The sequence below is a fragment of the Mustela nivalis genome (assembly GCF_964662115.1).
Source record: "Mustela nivalis genome assembly, chromosome: 7".
NCBI lineage: Eukaryota > Metazoa > Chordata > Mammalia > Carnivora > Mustelidae > Mustela > Mustela nivalis.
In genome coordinates this window covers 19,608,896-19,631,324 of record NC_139026.1, presented here as the reverse complement: position 1 = coordinate 19,631,324, position 22,429 = coordinate 19,608,896, and the positions used below count along the sequence as shown (strand labels likewise).

General features: G+C 38.9%; 1 protein-coding gene across 7 annotated transcripts in view; it reads left to right on the top strand.

Moving 5' to 3' along the window:
- ANO4 (anoctamin 4) overlaps window positions 1-22,429 on the top strand; it is a 461,396-nt gene that overhangs the window by 185,498 nt on the left and 253,469 nt on the right. The window contains exon 1 of one of the 7 annotated variants that reach the window (XM_082739161.1): window positions 10,826-10,866. The exons of the other annotated variants lie outside the window; for them this stretch is intronic. The gene's annotated coding sequence lies outside the window, so the exon portion shown is untranslated. Of the gene's footprint in view, window positions 1-10,825; window positions 10,867-22,429 lie in introns of those variants that run through there. 7 annotated transcript variants of the gene reach the window in all.

The window sequence follows — 22,429 nt, the reverse complement described above, 5'->3', positions numbered from 1 at the left end:
ATACATTTAGTATGTTGTGTTTCCATTTTATTTGGCTCATATTTTCTAGTTTCTTTGTTGATTTCTTCTTTGACATATTCAGGAATATGTTTTTTAGTCTTTACATACTCGTGACTATTCTTTTTTTCATAATTTGTTTCTAATTTTATATCATTATTTTCAGAAGTGATGATTGATAGGGTTTCAGTATTCCTAAATTTATTTGGACCTGTTTGTTGCCCAGCTTATGATCTATCCTGGAGAATGTTCCATTGCTCTGGAGAAGAATTTGTATTCTGCTGCTGTTGGATAGAGTGTTCTGTATATATCTATTAAGTCCCTCTGAACTAACATGTTATTTAGGCTAATGTTGCCTTTTGAACAGACTTTCAACACTGTGTAACAAATGACAAAACAGTTTTAAAAGATCCTTTAGAAAAAATATATCTTGCTTTGAGTTATCTCAAATGCTTTTGCTAAATATTTTTGCAATGTAAGGGATAGATTATTTTAAATGTTTAAGGAAAAAATAAACATTTACAATTTAAGGTATCTTAGATGGGTCTTAAAATATAAAAATTGTCTCCTAGGCAAGTTTTCATTAATTATTAACTGTATCAGAAATTAATACTGAAATTAGTCAAGGTCAATTTTATAACTCAAATCACATAAATAACCTTCACTGTTCTTTTGGAAATAATCATTGTAAATTTGATTTAAAAGTTATATTTCATAGTGCATGTAACTTAGTGTCATTTTGTTCCTGTTTTTCAAACATTTGTTAAACCAAGTGTCTATAAAAGCACACTATATAGCTAGAAATCTAATTGCACCATTATTAGCATAGAGCTGGAATCAGTAAATAATTAGTGGGCTGTATTCTGAAGTTAGTTTTGATAAATTTTTAGACATTTTTGAATTAACATTTGTTTTATGGTCAGTTAAATTAAATATTGATTAAGGAAATTGATACAGAGCCATCTGTCTCCTTCCCTGTTCCCTCAGTATACTGCCTTGAACATCTGGGAGGCCATACTGACTCTGGGAAAGGCTCATTGTCAATGAGGGCGACTTGGGATTGGCCAGTAGACCAGGGTGTTGGAATTATTAGCAAAAATATTAATCAGATTAAGAAGAGCTGGGAACCTGGATTAGTGTTTTATTGCTATGGTAACAAATTTCCACACACTTGGTGGCTCAAAATGACACAAATTTATTAACTTAAAGTTCTGCAAGGTAGCAGTTTGACATAGCTCTCACTTGCCTAATTAAATTGTTAGCAGGGCTGTGTTTCTTTTGGAGTCTCTAGGGAAGAATTTGTTTCCCTTCCTTTTCCAGTTTCTAGAGCTGCCATATTCTTTGCTTCATGTCCCTTCCATGAGCCAACAACTGAGCATCTCTCTCTCTGACCCCAGCCACAAAACAGTCTCTGTTTTTAAGGCCTGATGATGGGATTGGGTTTCCTTATTTCACCCAGCATAATCTCCCCATACAAAGTCCTTAATCAAATTTGCACACTCCTCTTTGCCATGTGTATGGTTCTGCCTGCCATAGGACTTGAATTCAGTGTATTGGATTCACTGTCTTCACTTTCTGTGTTTACTGGCCATCTTCTCATTCTTTAGCTTTTTGTGTTTTAACTTCCATTTCTGTCTCGGTGTACTTTGAACTCTTCTCTTCTCCGTTCTCAATTTCCTCAGCATTCCTTTAGCAATTTGGTACTTCTCCTACTTCTCCTTAGAGCAACATTGCTGTGTAGGCTAGTCAGGCTGCCCGGGTTCAAATCTTGGCTGTGCCACTTATGTGTGGCCTTTGGTAAGTTACATATTATTTCTGTACCTCAATTTTCTCATCTATAAAATGGGAATAAAGAATTTGTATGTTTCATGTGTGATTGATACAATGATTAAATGAGTTAATGTATTTATTACTCATAGAATGATGCCTGGCACATAGTAAACCCTCTACAAATGCTAACTATTGTTGCTTTTATTTTGTTTACTCCTTTCTAGAAATTCCATTAAGATTTATCTGAGATCTCACTTCTTTTCTACAAAAAATTATTTTCTATAGTATCTCTCAGAGCTTTAGCATTAATCTGTCTCCTTCACTCACCCCCTCAGTGCAGTTGTGGACAAAGAACTGCAGCCAGAAACATTTCCAAACTCCACACCTCTATTTCTGGCAGTGCTGGGTGAACATTTTATTTGGTTGTCCAACTCCAAAATCTGTGGCTTAAAATTAATACCTTGGAAAAAGTTATTTTTCCAGGGGGAGCCAGAAACCTAACATATACAAAGCTTAACCCAACATCTTGCCTATCAAATATCCCATCTGTTTTTATTTCTGCTAACCATCTTCAGATCCAAAGTTAATTTTGATTCTTTCCTCACACCCCTAAACCTCAAAAAGTTTATCAAATTCTACAGAATCTACTTTCAGTCTCTTCTGAATCTGTTTGAATCCTTATTGCCACTGTTCTGATCCAGGCCTCTGTGGTTCTTAGCCTGATCTATTTCCACAGTTGAAGTAGTCAATAACTTCTTAAATCCCTGTTCTGATGATACACCCTCCCAACCTTGATCACATAGCTTCAGTGATTCCTTGCTGTCCTAAAATGAAGATGATACTCTTCGTGCAGTGTTCAAGGCTCTTGACAAATTGTCTAAACATTTTAAAATTCCATATAAAAGTCAGTTATCTCAGTCTAAATAGCCAGTGTTATTGCTCACGTATCTTAAACATGCTTGAAACTGGACACCTCTTCCTCCCATGAATTCACTCTGTTCTTTCATACCCTCAATGCCCTTGTTTCCAAGAATGCTCTTTCCCTTCATCTTTGCTGATTAGAAACATACCCATCAGTATAGACTTAGTGACACCATGTACTGCCCTCTTCACTTGATCTTAGCCAAAAGGCTGAGAAGCGATGTACTGCCATCTTCATGAAGACTTTCCTAATAGCCTTTCCCCCATAATTCTGGGTGGGAAAAACTATAGCCCAAAGACCAAATCTGACCTCCTGCCTAGTTTTAAAAGTAGAACTTCATTGGAACTGAGTCACATTCCTTTTTTTATAAATTGTCAATAGCTGCTTTGGAGCTATATGAGCAAAGTTGAGTAATTGCAACAGAGATCATATGGCCTGCAAAGCCAAACTATTTACTATATGGCTCTTTATAGGAAAAGTGTGCTTAGAGTGTATATATTCTGAATCGTACCTCCCTTGTGGCCCTTTCATCTCCCCCTTCTTTTAGAGTTACTTCCACATACTTTTTTTCCTTGCCAGAACACAGATTCTACGTTCATCATCCTTATTTCTGTCATTGGAGGGTGTAGAGCTCAGTCACTGTCAGTAGAAATGTTATTTTGTAAGAAGGAATTCTTTTTAACTAAATTTTTGCTCACTTACTTAAATGACCAAAATCTTACATAAAGCACTGTTCCTTTTAGGGGGTTAGTGCTTATCATTTGATGTTACTGGCAATAAACCATTTTGTTTCACTTTTAGAAGTGTCTTATTGATTGCCAAGATAAATTAAAGTTGAGTCCAAGGATTTTAAGGAATAATGTTCTTAGGCTATTTAAGTTGCTCACTTGGAGATACGACTTAATAAGTGATTCCACTGAAATTTAGCAATTGTGGTGTTTACTGTTTCACAAAGTGTGAATTTTACCATATAAAGGAGATACCTAGTTTCTTCATTATTTTTGTTGCCTACTGCAAACTGTATGTATTTGGGATGTGGTAACAGTTGACTATACCACTCTATTATGAAAAATGTCAATTTGTTAAATTTGTTTTAGGAAAAACAGAGATGCCTTTTCACTTGTTGCTTAAGGAAAGACAAAATGACCTGATCTTTTTTTAAATCCAAGAAGTGTTGCTATCTTTCTTCAGATGACATTGGAATCCCTAGCTCTTTGCTTCTTTAGGACTGGGGTATGCCTCCTCTATCAGACTCTGAGCTCCATGAGTGTAAGGACTTTATCCTTTAATCTTTGAATTCTTGAATCCTCAGTGCTTAGCAGAGTGAGTTTTAACAAATGTTTGTTTTGTGCATCAATCAGTAAACAATTGAAGGTCTCACAAAGAGCTCTTTCCCAAAGTATTAATTTTAAACCATACTCTTGTAATTGCCTACTTCCATCTTGTTTATATCCTTAAATATAACCTATGGCAAATTTCTGGTTAGAAGTTTTATATCTGTGTGTATGATGGCAGGTTGGGGAGGGGGGTACATTTTGTCTAAGGCCACACAACACAAGGAAAACCCTTAAACTTTCATGGAATGACAAGAATTCCATAGCCTTTTTCTCAGTGCTCACCAGTGTGAGAATGTAAAGATTTAGGTTAAGTTAAATATTGCTAGATGAGGTGAAGGTCTAGATTAGCATTCAGAGTAGTGAAGAAAAAAAATAAAGATGACCAAAATGTCACAAAATGAGAAAATCTTGGGGAATAAAGATGAAGGATAACACACATGAAGTTTTTGAGAACCTTCCAAGGAAGTTCTCAGTGATATTGTTGTTGACTTACGAGGATGTAGTACCTGTACATGTTAAAATTGAAAAGGATGGATTTCCAAGTCTCTAATAACCAAAGTGCAGGAGAAAACAGAATTCTAACAAATGAAGAGACTAATAAAGGTGATACTTTGCATGTTGCATAGGAGGGATTGTGTTAAGGAAATTAAGAGGTACAGAAGCACTCAGGGTCTAGCAACTGTGAAGGCTTCACTATTTTTTTTTTTATTATGTTATGTTAGTCACCATACAGTACTTCCATTAGTTTTTGATTTAGTGTTCCATGATTCATTGTTTGTGTATAATATCCAGTGCTCCATGCAAGATGTGCCCTCCTTAATAGCCATCATTGGGCTAACTCATCCTCCCACACACCTCCCCTCTAAAACCCTGTTTGTTTCTTGGAGTCCATAGTCTCCCATGTTTCATCTCCCCCTTCAATTTCCCCCTCCTTCATTTTTCCCTTCCTTCTTCTAATGCCCTCATATTATTCCTTATGTTTCACATGTAAGTGAAACCATATGATAATAGACTTTCTCTGCTTGTCTTATTCCACTCAGCATAATCTCCTTCAGTCCCAACCATGCTGATGCAAAAGTTTGGTATTCATCCTTTCTGATACCTGACTAATAATCCATTGTGTATATGGGCCACATATTCTGTATCCATTTGTCTGTTGAAGGGCATCTTGGCTCTTTCCGCAATTTGACTATTGTGGACATTGCTGCAATGAACATTGGGGTACATATGGTCCTTCTTTTCACTACATCTGTATCTTTGGGGTAAATACCAGGTAGTGCGATTGCTGGATCAAGGGTAGCTCTATTTTTAATTTTTTGAGGAACCTCCACATGGTTTTCCAAAGTGACTGCACTAACTTGCATTACTACCAACAGTGTAAGAGCATTCTCCTTTCTCCACAACTTCTCCAACACTTGTTTCTTGTCAATTTTTGCTATTAACTGGTGTGAGGTGGTGTCTCAATGTGGTTTTGATTTGAATCTCCCTGATGGCTAATGATGATGAACATTTTTTCATTTGTCTCTTAGCCATTTGTATGTCTTCTTTGGAGATATGTCTGTTCATGTCTTCTGCCCATTTTTTGACTTAATTATTTGTTTTTTGGGTGTTGAGTTTGAGAAGTTCTTTATAGATCTTGGATATCAGCCCTTTGTAGTATCATTTGCAAATATCTTTTCCCATTCTGTGGGTGACCTCTTTGTTTTGTTGATTGTTTCCCTTGCTGTGCAGAAGCTTTTGATCTTTATGAAGTCCCAAAAGTTCATTTCTGTTTTTGTTTCCTTTGCCTTTGGAGACATGTCTTGAAAGAAGTTGCTGTGGCCGATGTTGAAGAGGTTACTGCCTATGTTGTCCTCTAGGATTTTGATGGATTCCTGTCTCACATTGAGGTCTTTCATCCATTTAAAGTTTATCTTTGTGTATGGTGTAAAAGAATGGTCAAGTTTTATTCTTCTGTATATAGTCGTCCAATTTTCCCAGCACCATTTATTGAAGAGACAGTCTTTTATCCATTGGATATTTTTTCCTGCTTTGTTGAAAATTAGTTGACCGTAGAGTTGAGAGTCCATATCTGGTCTCTCTCTTCTGTTCCATTGATCTATGTGTCTGTTTTTGTGCCAGTACTTTACTGTCTTTGTGATCAAAGCTTTGTAGTATAACTTGAAATTATGCAATGTGATGCCCCAGCTTTGTTTTTCTTTTTCATCATTTCCTTAGCCATTTTGGGTCTTTTCTGGTTCCACACAAATTTTAGGATTGTTAGTTCCAGAACTTTGAAAAATGCCATTGGTATTTTGATTGGGATGGCCTTGAAAGTATAGATTGTTCTGGGCAGCATGAACATTTTAACAATGTTTATTCTTCTTATCCAGGAGCATGGGATGGTTTTCTATCTTTTTGTGTCTTCTTTGATTTCTTTCATGAGTTTTCTGTAGTTCCTAGAGTATAGGTATTTTACCTCTTTGGTTAGGTTTATTCCTAGGTATCTTATAGTTTTTGGTGCTATTGTAAATGGAGTTGATTCTCTAATTTATCTTTTTATAGTTTCATTATTAGTGTATAAGAAAACAACTGATTTCTAGGCATTGATTTTATATCCAGCCGCAGTACTGAATTGCTATATGAGTTCTAATAATTTGGTGTTGGAGACTTTTGGGTTTTCCACATAGTATCATGTCATCTGTGAAGAAAGAGAATAGTTGAACAATAGTGGTGAGAGTAGGCATTCTTGTCATGTTCCTGGTTTTAAGGGAAAGGCTCTCAGCTTTACCCCCTTGAGAATGATGTTTGCTGTGCGTTTTTCATAGGTAGATTTTATAAAATCAAGGAATGTTCCCTCTATCCCTATAGTCTGAAGAGTTTTGATCAGGAAAGGATGCTGTGTTTTGTCAAATAATTTTTCTGCACCTATTGAGAAGATGGGTTTCTTGAGAGACTATGGGTTTCTTCTCTCCTCTCTTATTTATTTGTTCTATAACATTGATTTATTTGTGACTGCTGAACCACTCTTGCACACCAGGGATAAATCCCACTTGGTTGTAGTGGATAATCCTTTTAAAGTACTATTGGATCCTACTAGCTAGGATCTTGCTGATAATCTTAGCATCCATATTCATCAGGGATATTGGTCTGAAACTCCTTTTTGATGGGGTCTTATCCTGGTTTTGGGATGAAGGTAATGCTGGCCTCATAGAATGAGTCTGGAAGTTTTCCTTCTGTTTCTCAGGACAATAGCTATTATTTCTTCTTTGAATGTTTGGTAGAATTCCCCAGGGAATACGTCAGGTCCTGGACTCTAGTTTTTTGGGAGTTTTTTGATCACTGCTTCAATCTTGTTACTGGTTATTGGTCTATTCAGGTTGTCAGTTTCTTTCTGTTTCAGTTTTGGTAGTTTATAGGTTTCCAAGAATGCATCCATTTCTTTCAGGTTACTTAATTTACTGGCACATAGCTGTTGATAATAATTTCTGATAATTGTTTCTGTTTCCTTGGTGTTAGTCATGATATCTCCCCTTTCATTCATAATTTTATTAATTTGGGTCCCTTCTCTTTTGTTTTGGATAAGTCTGGCCAGTGTTTTATCAATCTTATTAATTCTTTCAGAGAACCAACTTCTAGTTTCTTTGATGTGTTCTACTGTATTTCTGGTTTTAATTCATTGATCTCTGCTCTAATCTTAATTATTTTCCTTCTTGTGCATGGGTTAGGCTTAATTTGTTGTTGATTCTTCAACTCTTCAAGGTGTAAAGACAGTTTGTGTAATCAGGATTTTTCTGTGTTTTTGTGTGAGGCTTGGATGGCTATGCATTTCCCCCTTAGGACTGCCTTTGCCATATCCCATTTGTTTTGGTGTTTTTGTTCTCATTGGTTTCCATGAATTGTTTAAGTTCTTCTTTAATTTCCTGGCTGACCCAAACATTCTTGAGCAGGATGGTCTTTAGCTTACAAGTGTTTGAATTTCTTCCAAACTTTTTCTTGTGACTGAGTTCCTGTTTCAAAGCATTGTGGTCTGAGCATATGCAGGGAATAATTTCAGTCTTTTGGTGTCAGTTGAGACCTGATTTGTGATCCAGGATGTGGTCTATTCTGGAGAAGGTTCCATGTGTGCTTGAGAAGAATGAGTGGAATGTTTTGGTTAACAGTTGGCTTATGTAGTTGACTGTTCCCATGTTGAGGGCATGGATATTTACAATTGTTAGATCTTCTTGTTGGATAGACTCTTTAAAAATGATATTATGGGGACGCCTGGGTGGCTCAGTTGGTTAAGCAGCTGCCTTCCGCTCAGGTCATGATCCTAGCGTCCTGGGATGGAGTCCCACATTGGGCTCCTTGCTCAGCAGGGAGCCTGCTTCTCCCTCTGACTCTGCCTGTCATTCTGTCTACCTGTGCTCGCTCTCTCCCCCCCCTCTCTGATAAATAAATAAAATCTTTAAGAAAAATGATATTATGTCCTTTTGTATTTTAACTACAGCCTTTAGTCTAAAATCTAATTTGTCTGATGTGAGAATTGCTACCCCTGCTTTCTTTTGAGGTCTGTTGGCATGAAAGATGGTTCTCCATCTCTTCATTTTCAGTCTGGGTATATCTTTAGGTTCAAAATGAGTCCCTTTTAGGCAACATATGGATGGATCCTGTCATTTTATCCAATCTGCCACCCTGTGCCATTTTATAGGAGCATATCGGCCATTCATGTTAAGAATGATTTTTGAAAAATATGATTTTATTGTCATCATGTTGCCTGTGAAGTCTTTGTTTCTGTAGTTTGTATCTGTAAATTTCTGTTCTATATCACTTCTGGGGTCTTTCTACTTTTAGAGAACCCCCCTTAATATTTCTTGCAGGTCCAGCTTAGTGGTCACATATTCTTTCAGTTTCTGCTGGTCCTGGAAGCTTTTTATCTCTCCATCCATTCTGAATGACAGCCTTGCCAGCTAAAGAATTCTTGGCTGCATGTTCTTCTCATTTAGTACACTGAATATGTCTTTCCAGGTCTCTGTGGACAGGTCTGACGTTATTCTAATATTCCTCCCTCTGTTTGTAAGGAATCTCTTCCTCCTAACTGCCCTTAATATGGTTTCCTTGGTTCTAAGATTTGTGAGTTTTACTATTATATGCTGGGGCATTGGTCTGTTCTCCTTGATCTTGGGAGGGGTCCTCTCTGCCTCTAGGACATGAATGCTTCTTTCATTCATTCATTCTTGGCTTTTATTTGTTCAAATATATCTTCTAATCCTTTCTCTCTCTCTACCATCTCAGGAATCCAAATAATTCTGACATTGGAACATTTCATGGCATGAGTTATTTCTCTAATTCTGTTTTTATGGATTTTATGCTGTTTGTTCCAGGCCTCCTCCTGTTCCTTCTTTTCTATAAGTTTGTCTTCTGGATCACTAATTAGTTCTTCTGCCTTGTTTACCCTAGATGTCAAGAGTATCTAGATTAGACTGGATCTCATTGATAGCATTTTTAAGTTCTGCCCGTTCAGCACTAACTTCTGCCCTTAGAGAATCCATGTTGTCATTAATGGTTTCCTCCATTCTAGCTATTGTCTTCATAACTGTTACCCTGAAGTCCATTTCTGACATCTTGCTTATATCCATATACATTTGTTCTGTGGTAGAGGTCACAGTCTCTGAATCTTTCCTATGTTGGGGGTACCTTCTCTTAGTCATTCTGTTGAGAGGTGGTTGAGGGAATGTATAGAGTCCAAATTATTGACCACAACCCAAGCAAGATGCACCTGTTTGTTGGCCTCTTGTTCTTCCAGCCTACCTTCTGGGGGAGGGCCCTGCCATGCTATTACTTAGGCAAACCTGTTTGGGCAGAGTTGCCCTGCCCACTGTGGGAGTGGGGTAGGGAATGGGCTCAGTAAAAACCAGTTTGGGGGGCTTTTGTTCCCTGAGGTCTTTCCCTGGTGGCTTTCTGTGTCTCTTCTGAGAGTCAGAGTAGAAGTGACTATATCTAAACATGTCTCAGAGCAGAGAGATCGCAGTCTGTTCTTCAGTGAGCTCTCCAGGCCACACTGTCTCCATTTCCATCTGTGCTGCTAAAAACTGCAGTGTCCTGTGTTGTACACCCCACAGCAGCATTCCCAGCCCTCGCTTCCAGGTCTGGGCATGTCTCTGGCCTTTGTGCTTCTAAAACTGCCAGCTACCCCCTGTTCACATGTGCACCCTGACAGCTCCAGCTTTCAGTCTGGGAGGCTGCCTTAAAGTCTTTTTCCCGCAGTTACTGGTCTGCGAGTCTGTGCCAGGTCCCCAGTGCAGGAGGCTTTTGGGCTCTGGTGGTGCAGGATCCCAGATTCCACCTCCCCCTTCCATTTATCTTCTGATATCTGCCCGCAGAATCATAGCTCCCCACTTTATATCTTGAGACCAACCGTGAGGTATCCCATTTGTAGAGATCCAGGTGTATCTTTTTACATCACAGGCTGATTTTGTGGGTGTTCAGAATGGTCTGGTAGATATCCAGCTCAATTCAGGGGACCTGTTGAAATAGGGTGCTTACTCCTCCACCTCTTTGCCTCAGAGGGGCTTAACTATTTGTAAAGAAGCAAGGGTAATATTAGAGCCCAGCAGAAAGAGAGCCATGTAAAAGGGGCCATCCAATAGGAGTAGATCTTGTAGAGGATCCTCAGAAGTGTTGAAGTAGGGAGGGAGCAGGGAATAAGTAACTCAGGCAAAGCAATGCAAGCACATTTCATGTCTCTGCTTTCATTATGTCCTGTAGCATCTCATTAACTGAAGCAAGTCATGATGACCAAGTCCAAAATCAACAGAGCAGGAAACATACTTTCTCTCCCTACTGGGAAGGACTGATGGATCACATGATAGAGAGGAGGTATGAACTGAGGACAATCATTCACTGTGTCACCGTGGTTTCCTGAAATGAAGTGCTTCTGGTAGAATTCTGTAGGGGGGGGGGGCGGGAGAGAAACTCTAAATCAGACCCAGGCACAGGAAAGAAAGTAATTACAAAAAAGGTTATCTAGAATCTTTAGGTGGGTTTGAGGGAGAGAAACCTGGTAATTTATCTCCAGCACTTTATTTGAATTTAGTAATGCTGGCTATACATTCTTATAGTCTCCTATCCTTTCTGGTTCTATAAATTCTTTATGTAGACATTGAGCTAAAAGTTAAATCTGGGTAATATTATATCTAATCCTTAGCATTTTTGTCTTTTACCAAAGTGCTTGAATGCCAAGTTCATGTGGCTTTAGATAGAAAACTGTCAAAAAATTCCAAATAACAATGTCTTGGCAGTTTTGATATGTTTTGATGTGTTGGTGCTGCTAGATTTTGCAACATGTTGATGCCAATCTGTCAAATAGCCTGCTACAAGGCAGGGAGACCAAACAGGTGACATGACACACGCAAGAACCTGGTATGATGGAGGAAGGTTGGGTTGTAGCAAATCCTATCATCAGGTCTACTAAGACTAAATAGTCCTCCATCTTCAGACCCCCAGAGAGGTCTCATATGAGTTACATCTCAGCATCTGTGATTGCTCCCTAGAATGTACCCATATTCAGTTGCCCACCATTTCTGATACTCAAAGCTCCTCAGAATGTTTGCTGTGGGTCCACCTGAGTTCATCTGACTGAGGTTGCACAAATTCTGCCCCTGTGATGGGATTTGACCTAAGCTAAGAATAATTGGGGTACATCCTTGGCTATGTGCAATCTATGTGTTTGAATTTTCTTCCTCCCTAGGGTATGGGAGGGTATCAGCCTATTTTATAAATATTTTGTAAAATGTACTTTGAACCCAAAAAAGAGGATATTAGAAAAGCTCCAGAAGTTTGGGAAAGCAGTTCTAAGCCTGAGAAGCAGCCAGGAGAATTTTCATCTCTGTTCTCATAACTGTTTTGGTAAGAGGAAGTGTTGGATTCGTTCTCTACATTGTAGTTAAATCTGAGAAAAAAAGAGAAAACTAGAAATAAATATCCCCTTGCATAAATTACTTTTTTTCTTAATCAGGAATAGGTGAATTTTATGTTTTGCTCATGGTAGTGACATTCAAAACATAGGTTTTCAGTGGTTTGAAAAGTAATTTATCTAAGAAATGACAAGGAGAGTGATGCAACCCAGAGATGCTCTGGCTGCAAGTTGTAAAACATCGACAGAACTGCAGATGTTCCCATGGCACTGAGCTCTTCTGAATCACAGGAGTGACATTTAGATGAAAGCGAATCGTTTCTACATGGGTGTACTTCTACTGCGCAATGCAGCCAGAGCTAGTGAACCTTGGAAGTGAGCCAGAAAGAAGGAGCACCAAAGAATTTTATTTTATTGAGAAAAATATTCACATTTTAGATAAGATTTTAAGGAACTGTGAGGTACTTAAAAGAAATATGAGCTTGTTTTCTCTTATCAAAATATTAAACATTTATTGTATTTCTGTGGAGTCATCGAATTTCTCAGGGGAAGGCAGACCAAGTAAGAAATATGGGCTTGAAATTTGGGAGACAGAGCAAGAGTGACTTTGGGAGAGGATCACATGAAGACAAGAGCTGGAGACATGGAATCTTGAAGATTGCTTGGCTAGGAGATAGAGAGAAAGAGAAGATCAAAGTTAAAACCTTGGGAAACAACCCACTGTGGTAGACTGATAATAGTCTCCAAATATACATCCATGTTCTAATATGCAGAGCTTGTGGAAGTGACCTTATTTGGAAAGAGTTTATAGATGTGATTAAGGACCTTAAGATAAAGAGATTATCCTGTCTTACAGGTGGTCTATAATGCCATCATGCATGTCCTTATAAGAGAAAGGCAGAGGGAGATAGGAGGTGATGAGACCATGAAGACAGGTATTGGAGTGATGTGGTCACAAGGCAAGAAATACCAAGGAATGCCAGAACCCATGAGAGGCTGAGAGAAGCAAGGAGAAAAGGTTACCTCCAGAGCTTCTGGAGGGATCACAGTCCTTCTTGACTTCAGATTTCTAGCCTCCAGGACAAAGGAATAAAATATTTTTGTTGTTTCGAGCCACCAAAGCTGTGGTAATAAGTTATGGTAGCCCAAGGAAATTAACAACCCCACCTTTGCAAACAAGTTAGAGAGTTTCCAGTTAGGAGAGGGAGTGGTAACAAGTGTGAGTGTCATGGAAACCAATGGAAAAATTTAAAAACAGATGAGCAGAAGCAATGGTGTTAAATTGTAGGGCCTAAGGAGTTAGAGAGGAAAGTGCAGAGAAGTCACTGATATGATAGAGGCAATGATGACCTTTGCCTTGCTCTGAACACTTGCTGTATGCTGGGCACTGCCCTAAGCACTCTGTAGGTATTAACTCATTTTCATGACTCTGTGAGGTAGAAACTGTTATTGTCCCCATATCACAGGTGATTAAGCTGAGGCACAAAAGACTAAATAACTTGTAGTAAGGAAAATAGGTAGAATATGGTATGACCCAGAATCGAACCCAGAAATCCTGATTCCAGCACTCACATTTTAACACCAACTATGCTTGCCCTCTTCATCCCTAAAGGATGTGTTTCTCAAGGTTCTGCCTGCATATCTTTTATCAAGTAAGGTAGATGATAGGTCTCAAGAAAAAAAGATACTTTTTTTGAAAGGTATTTTGAGGTAGAAAGGTGGTAAGATTAGAAACCTGACATTGCCTGGGCTCCGTCTTCTCAGCTGCATTGGGGAGGAAGCTGTCTGCTAAAGCTGAGGAAAGCAACCAGGTTTCAGGCCTTAAGGTGTCTGGGAAAGATGATGAATATATAATGATATAGGAAATATGAAATTAAAAATTTGTTGCACAGGTCAACATACTCAGTGTCATTTCCTTGGCTGGCTCTTAACTCTGCTCTGCCTATTCCCGAGGAGTCTTTGCACCATGTAGAATGCAACGTGCAGAAGGAGAAGGAACTGAAGGCAAATATTCATCCCATACCTCTGTATGGAGTGTACTTTTTTCAGAGCTGAGGAAGGACTCTGAGAAGTACACAATAAGATCCTTGCTCTTAGAGACTCTTGAGCTAGTTGGAGAAATAGGATAGCCATGTGCTGACAGGTGAATGAGAGTATAAGAGTACTTACTGGCTCTTACTAAGGTATTTGGTAGATGGTCGAAAACCAGGAAGACATTACAAAATGGATAGAAAAGAGAGAGAAGAGATGGTTTCATAAGAGTTTGTGTCCAAGTCATGTCAGCATAACATACCTTCTAACGCTGCCTTGTTAAATTATTTAGAACCACTATAGACTTAAAACAGCCTATTTAGGGGCATCTGAGTGGCTCAATAAATTAAGCATCCAATTCTCGATTCTGGCTCAGGTCATGATCTCAGGGTTGTGAGATCAGACCCCATGCCATGCCCTACATTAGGTGTGGAGCCAGTGTAAGACTGTTCCTCTCCCTTCTTTCAGCCTCTCCCCCTCCCTCTCTAAAAAACAAACAGAAACCCACACACAAAAAGCCTATATATTTGTATATAATTAATTAAGTTCATCAGATTGCATGCTACAGTGGAAAAAATGAGGGTTAAAATTTCAGTTACTCACTTATGTGACATTGGACAAGTAACTTTGCCTCTTGAGCCTCAAGTTTCCTATCTTTAAAGGGTGGATATGACTTCTCTGTTTTGTAGGGTAGGGGTGAGGCATTAATGGTGTAATGATCAATATTTAACACAATGCCTGACATTTAATAGATGACTAACATCAACATTTTTTCCCAAAGTAATTAAGAATTAAATGGACCATGCAATTTATTGACTGATAATTTATTTCTGAGGATGTAACTGCTGAGTCTTCAGTAATTGTTAACTTTTCATATCTGTAGTATATTTGATGTCTTATGTGCTATTTGTTTACATATCTCTCTCGCCCATGGACTTAGCCATTGTATGAAGAGACCTCTGGTGGACCAGGTCCTTTATCTATACCTCTGAGAAATCTTAATTTTTGGAGGACCATATGAATTTGCTGAGCCAGTAAGGATTCCTCATGAATTTCCTTATAGCATACCATCTTCCCCATATTCATCCTCTCATGGCAATACTCATGAATTTTTTTGACATTTTCCCCATGATCTACATTTTATATATTTTAATATGGAATTTAACATTCCAAGTACCTATGCCATTTATTTCCACAGTGTTATTTTTATTATCATTTATTTTATATTTATTTATTTATTATCATTTACATTTTATACTTCCTTGAAAGGAGTTTTATAAGAGCTAGAAGTGCCACACTGACTCATAGTTCTGGTTCCTTTACCCCAATAATCCTCTACAAAAGGGACAAGGAGAAATGTTTTTTCAAGAGTGGTCTGTCTCGTGGTAGCAAACGCAGACTGCATGTATTGTCTGATGTTGATTTAAAGCATCTCCTAGCCCTTTCATTTGTCACCTGAAAATTGTCTACTTTCTTCTGGAGTCTTGTGGGTCTAGAGATAATTCATTTTGCATCTCTCTGGAAGTATGGAACATATAGCCATGGTAGGGAGCATGACAGAGTGGAAGAAAACCAGCTTGATGCTGTTATGTTAGTTCTGCTCACAAACACCTAGGAGTAAAAGACTCACAATTGGCCAGGCATCTGAGTGTCAGAGTGGGACAGGCATTGTGAGGGAAAGGCTGCCTGTGGTCTCCCAAGGGGTTACCCTGCATGGCTGGCCTTACCTTGGTGAATTTCCCAAGAACAAGTCTGGGGCTCATAGCATTATGGACTTAGAAACCAGATCCGTGGGCAGATTCATTCTAAGCCATCATGAGGAGATATAAGTGTAGAAAGAAATTCAGGGTGCCAGTTTGTTAGGCCACACTGAGAACCTTGGTCTCTGGGTCCGTGGGAACATTAGTATGATTACTTTCTCCCTGCAATAGAAACCAAATCCTAATCTGAAGATTGTCAGGTGAGTGCTGTTAGAGCAAGGGCAGTTAAGTGGATAAAGGAAAGTAAAATTGTGTCTCAGGACTGTCTGGCTCTTGGTGTACTTGAACTTTTAGACTGTTGTCTGGATGGGCACTACTCATGTTTGTTTATTATGAGCTTTATTGTTTTTGTTGTTGTTTTGCCTGGCTGACCAAACCTTATTCTGATTTGAATCATCGTTTCTTAATATTTATTAGAATTTACTATTTGGCCCAGTTCACATCGTTTTGCTTTTATTTCCCTCATTTCTGGTTTTTTTTTTTTTTTAAGATTTTATTTATTTATTTGTCAGAGACAGAGAGCTCAATTAAGGGAACAGCAGGCAGAGGAAGAGGCAGGCTTCCCACTGAACAAGGAACCCTATGTGGGACTCGATCCCAGGGCCCTGGATCATGACCTGAGCCAAAGGCAGACACTTACCAACTGAGCCACCCAGAGTCCCATTTCTGGGTTTTTAATAGACTTCTTACTGTGGCCTTCCAGTACTGATAAGTAGACTGATTGTTTTTCTTTGGCAGACTCAGTTTTCTCATCAATATAAGGCACCAGATTAGTTAACCACTAAGGTAACTTCCAACTCTAGATTTCTACCTTCAAATTATAAGATAATTTCTCTTCTTAATAAAAAAAAATTCTGCAGTTGGGTGAAGCACAACTTTTCTCCCTCAGATAGCATAATTCCTGACCATGTTCCACTCCCCTGGCTTCTTGGCATTAAATAAGGCTAACAGGCTTTTTTTAAAGATCTGGATTCAGTTTTCCATGAGTCTGAATTCTACTCTGTCCTCGCAGTGCTTCTTTAGACAAAATTTATCCTTCATATTTCAGTGAGGCCTCTAAAATTATTTTCCAATTCTTTTTTTTCATCAGTAATTTATTAGTTGGAAATATGTAGTGAAAATTTTATCAACTATTTGGTTACCTTCAAATATGGTTAGTAAAGGAAAAGCAGTGAGCTTCTTTCCCTATATCAATTTTCTGAGTAATGAATTGGTGTTTTAGCAAAATTTAATGATGAGCAACGAGTGTTCTTTTTTAAAAATCTTTGAGTATTAATAATTTATTATTTTAAAATATCTTCAATATGTTATATGGTTCATATGTATCAGTAGGTGTAGTCCATATTGATATAAACAACACAAGCCAATACAGTCAATATTGTTTTTATGAGATTGACATAATGTCTAGAGTTTGCTTTAAACTACTTTAGCATCTAAAAAGCATATCAAAAACAGAGGGAGTGGAGTATGTTGAAACAAGATTAGGAAAATCTTTTTTTCTCTCCATCTTTATGGAAAAATCTGGATATTTTTTGAAGTTAAGTGATGGGTACATGGAATTTATTATACTAATCTTTTTGCCTTTGGTATGTTTGAAATTTTCCTGGATAAAATAGCTCTAAAAAGGGACATAATTTGAATATTATCAGAGGTACAAATCTGAGTTCAATCTTCAACTCTGGTCTATACATGAGTCCCATGGAAAAGTTGTTTTTTTTTTTTTTTTTAAATTAAAAGTTGCAATTATCTTCTCCCATTCTGTCCGTTGTCTTTTGATTTTGTTAACTGTTTCCTTTGCTGTGCAAAAGCTTTTGATCTTGATGAAATCCCAATAGTTCATTTTTGCCCTTGCTTCCCTTGCCTTTGGCGTTGTTCCTAGGAAGATGTTGCTGCGGCTGAGGTCGAAGAGGTTGCTGCCTGTGTTCTCCTCAAGGATTTTGATGGATTCCTTTCGCACATTGAGGTCCTTCATCCATTTTGAGTCTATTTTTGTGTGTGGTGTAAGGAAATGGTCCAATTTTATTTTTCTGCATGTGGCTGTCCAATTTTCCCAGCACCATTTATTGAAGAGGCTGTCTTTTTTCCATTGGACATTCTTTCCTGCTTTGTCGAAGATGAGTTGACCGTAGAGTTGAGGGTCTATTTCTGGGCTCTCTATTCTGTTCCATTGATCTATGTGCCTGTTTTTGTGCCAGTACCATGCTGTCTTGATGACAGCTTTGTAATAGAGCTTGAAGTCCGGAATTGTGATGCCACCAACATTGGCTTTCTTTTTCAATATCCCTTTGGCTATTCGAGGTCTTTTCTGGTTCCATATAAATTTTAGAATTATTTGTTCCATTTCTTTGAAAAAGATGGATGGTACTTTGATAGGAATTGCATTAAATGTGTAGATTGCTTTAGGTAGCATAGACATTTTCACAATATTTATTCTTCCAATCCAGGAGCATGGAACATTTTTCCATTTCTTTGTGTCTTCCTCAATTTCTTTCATGAGTACTTTATAGTTTTCTGAGTATAGATTCTGTGCCTCTTTGGTTAGGTTTATTCCTAGGTATCTTATGGTTTTGGGTGCAATTGTAAATGGGATTGACTCCTTAATTTCTCTTTCTTCTGTCTTGCTGTTGGTGTAGAGAAATGCAACTGATTTCTGTGCATTGATTTTATATCCTGACACTTTACTGAATTCCTATACAAGTTCTAGCAGTTTTGGAGTGGAGTCTTTTGGGTTTTCCACATATAGTATCATATCATCTGCAAAGAGTGATAATTTGACTTCTTCTTTGCCGATTTGGATGCCTTTAATTTCCTTTTGTTGTCTGATTCCTGAGGCTAGGAACTCTAGTACTATGTTGAATAGCAGTGGTGATAATGGACATCCCTGCCGTGTTCCTGACCTTAGCGGAAAAGCTTTCAGTTTTTCTCCATTGAGAATGATATTTGCGGTGGGTTTTTCATAGATGGCTTTGATGATATTGAGGTATGTGCCCTTTATCCCTACACTTTGAAGAGTTTTGATCAGGAAGGGATGCTGTACTTTGTCAAATGCTTTTTCAGCATCTATTGAGAGTATCATATGGTTCTTGTTCTTTCTTTTATTGATGTGTTGTATCACATTGACTGATTTGCGGATGTTGAACCAACCTTGCAGCCCTGGGACTAGTGTCCAGAATCTATAAAGAACTTAGCAAACTCAACACCCAAAGAACAAATAATCCAATCAAGAAATGGGCAGAGGACATGAACAGACATTTCTGCAAAGAAGACATCCAGATGGCCAACAGACACATGAAAAAGTGCTCCATATCACTCGGCATCAGGGAAATACAAATCAAAACCACAATGAGATATCACCTCACACCACTCAGAATGGCTAAAATCAACAAGTCAGGAAATGACAGATGGTGGCGAGTATGCGGGGAAAGGGGAACCCTCCTACACTGTTGGTGGGAATGCAAGCTGGTGCAGCCACTCTGGAAAACAGCATGGAGGTTCCTCAAAATGTTGAAAATAGAACTGCCCTATGACCCAGCAATTGCACTACTGGGTATTTACCCTAAAGATACAAACATAGTGATCCAAAGGGGCACGTGCACCTGAATGTTTATAGCAGCAATGTCCACAATAGCCAAACTATGGAAAGAACCTAGATGTCCATCAACAGATGAATGGATCAAGAAGATGTGGTATATATACACAATGGAATACTATGCAGCCATCAAAAGAAATGAAATCTTGCCATTTGCGACAACATGGATGGAACTAGAGCATATCATGCTTAGCGAAATAAGTCAAGCAGAGAAAGACAACTATCATATGATCGCCCTGATATGAGGAAGTGGTGATGCAACATGGGGTCTTAAGTGGGTAGGAGAAGAATAAATGAAACAAGATGGGATGGGAGGGAGACAAACCATAAGTGACTCTTAATCTCACAAAACAAACTGAGGGTTGCTGGGGGGAGGGGAATTGGGAGAAGGGGGGTGGGATTATGGACATTGGGGAGGGTATGTGCTTTGGTGAGTGCTGTGAAGTGTGTAAACCTGGTGATTCTCAGACCGGTACCCCTGGGGATAAAAATATATGTTTATTAAAAAAATATATGTTTATTAAAAAAAAAAAGAAGGGAATCTTTCTGCCCTTCAACAGACGAATGGATAAGGAAAATGTGGTCCATATACACTATGAAGTATTATGCCTCTATCAGAAAGGATGAATATCCAACTTTTGTAGCAACATGGATGGGACTGGAAAAGATTATGCTGAGTGGAATAAGTCAACCAGAGAGAGTCAATTATCATATGGTTTCACTTACTTGTGGAGCATAACAAATATCATGGAGGACATGGGGAGTTGGAGAGGAGAAGGGAGTTGGGGGAAATTGGAAGGGGAAGTGAACCATGAGAGACTATGGACTCTGAAAAACAATCTGAGGGGAATGAAGTGGTGGGGGGGGGTGGGAGGTTGGGGTACCATGTGGTGGGTATTATTAGGGCACAGATTGCATGGAGCACTGGGTGTGGTGCAAAAATAATGAATACTGTTATGCTGAAAATAAATAAATTTAATTAATTTTTTAAAAAAAAGTTGCAGAAAACAAATAGAAGTTGCTAGGGGAATCCTAGAGAAGATGGCTAAGGAGCCTAAGTTCACTTCTCACAGATACAACTAGATACTACTCACTTCAGAACAAACAACCCAGAAAAGGAACCAAAGACTGGCCAAACTCCACAACTAAATGTAGAGAAGAGGCCACATGGAGAGGGTAGGAGATGAAAGGACTTGGTAGGAACATAAACCCCACGAATTTGATTTCTTGAGGGAGGTTAGCCACAGGTACAGAGAAGGGTGAGAAACAGCTTAGCACTCTGGGGAGCCTATAAGCAGAAGAGGAGTCCCCACAGCATTTGGCTCTGAGAATCAGGGACTGAATTTCATGAGTACTTACAATCAGCAGGACTTAATGTTTGGAACTTTAAAAATCAGCTGGCTGAAGCTCTCAGGGTCCCAGGGGCAAAAGGAAGCTGAGCCCCTATCCTTAAAGACAGCAGAGCAAACAGCCTCTGAAAATGCCGCTTGGAAGAAGCAGTTAGAAAGACACCTGGAACTTAAAGGAAGGAAAGTTAGTTACTAATCTCAAAGTTCGCTGAGAGATTTTCCAGGAACAAAGGAGCTGGCAGGTGTCATTTTCCTCCTCTACCCCTCATGATAAACACACAGCCACCTGTGGGAACCAGCTGGACACCAGCACACCCTACCTAACTTGCTTATACTGCTTCCTGCCCCTCCATCAAGTCCTCCTTCAGTACTGGTGATGTATATCCCTTTCCTGAGAAGAACCATAGAGACCTCACCAACACTGTATCTCCCAGCCACCCGTGGAAGATGTGGGCACCTTGTTAAGAATGCATCTCTCACCTGTGGGTTAAGAATGCATCTCTCACCTGGTGCTGTAGATACCTTCCCTGAGAAGAACCATAGAGGCCTCACCAACACTGTATCTCCCATCCATCTGTGGAAGATGTGGGCACCTTGTTAAGAATGCATCTCTCGGGACGCCTGGGTGGCTCAGTTGGTTAAGCAGCTGCCTTCGGCTCAGGTCATGATCCCAGCGTCCTGGAATCGAGTCCCACATTGGGGTCCTTGCTCGGCAGGGAGTCTGCTTCTCCCTCTGCCTCTGCCTGCCATTCTGTCTGCCTGTGTTCATGCGCTCTCTCTCTCTGACAAATAAATAAAAAAAAATCTTAAAAAAAAAAAAAAAGAATGCATCTCTCACCTGTGGGTGGTTTGTGGGGTGACCAGTCTAACCCAGGTCTCTGCTAAGGCTGTGTATTCCCTGTGGAGGAGAACCAGCACTACCTAGTTAAAAATGCACAGCTGGCCCACTACTTTCAAGAGCAAGAGATGTAGCTGACTTCCCAAACACACAGAAACAGACACAGAGAACCAGACAAAAATGAGGAGACAGACAGAGGAATATATCACAAATGAAAGAACAGGACAAAATCAGAGCAAGAGACTTAACAGAAATGGATATAAGTAACATGCCTGAGAGAGAATTTAAAATAATGATCATAAAGATACTCACTGGACTTAAGAAGAGTGGAGGACATCAGTGAGGCCCTTAACAAAGAGGGAGAAAACATAAAAGAACCAATCAGAAATGTAGAACACAACAAGTGAAATAAAAAATAAATTAGATGGAAAAAAATAGGCTGGAGGAAACAGGGGAATGAAATCAATGAACTAGAAGACAGAGTAATGGAAAGTAATAAAGCTGAAAAACTGAGAGAAAAATTATGCAAAATGAGAATAGACTTAGGGAATTCAGCATAGTTCCATCAAGCATAACACTGAATTATAGGGATCCCAGGAGAAGAGAGAGAAAAGTGGGCAGAAAATTTATTTGAATAAATAATTGCTAAAAACTTCCCCGATCTGGGAAAGGAAACATATCCAGCTCCAGGAGGCACAGAGATCCACCAATAAAATCAACCAAAGGTGGTCCACACCAAGATACATAGTAATCAAAATGGTAAAAAGCAATGATAAAAACTTTTAAGAGCAACAAGGTAAAAGAAATCAGTCACATACAAGGGCATCCCCATAAGGCTATCTGTGGATTTTTCAGCAGAGACTTTCCAAACCAGAAGTGGGTGGCACAATATATTCAAAGTATTGAGAGATAAAAATCTATAACCAAGAATACTCTATGCAGCAAGGCTATCAATCAGAA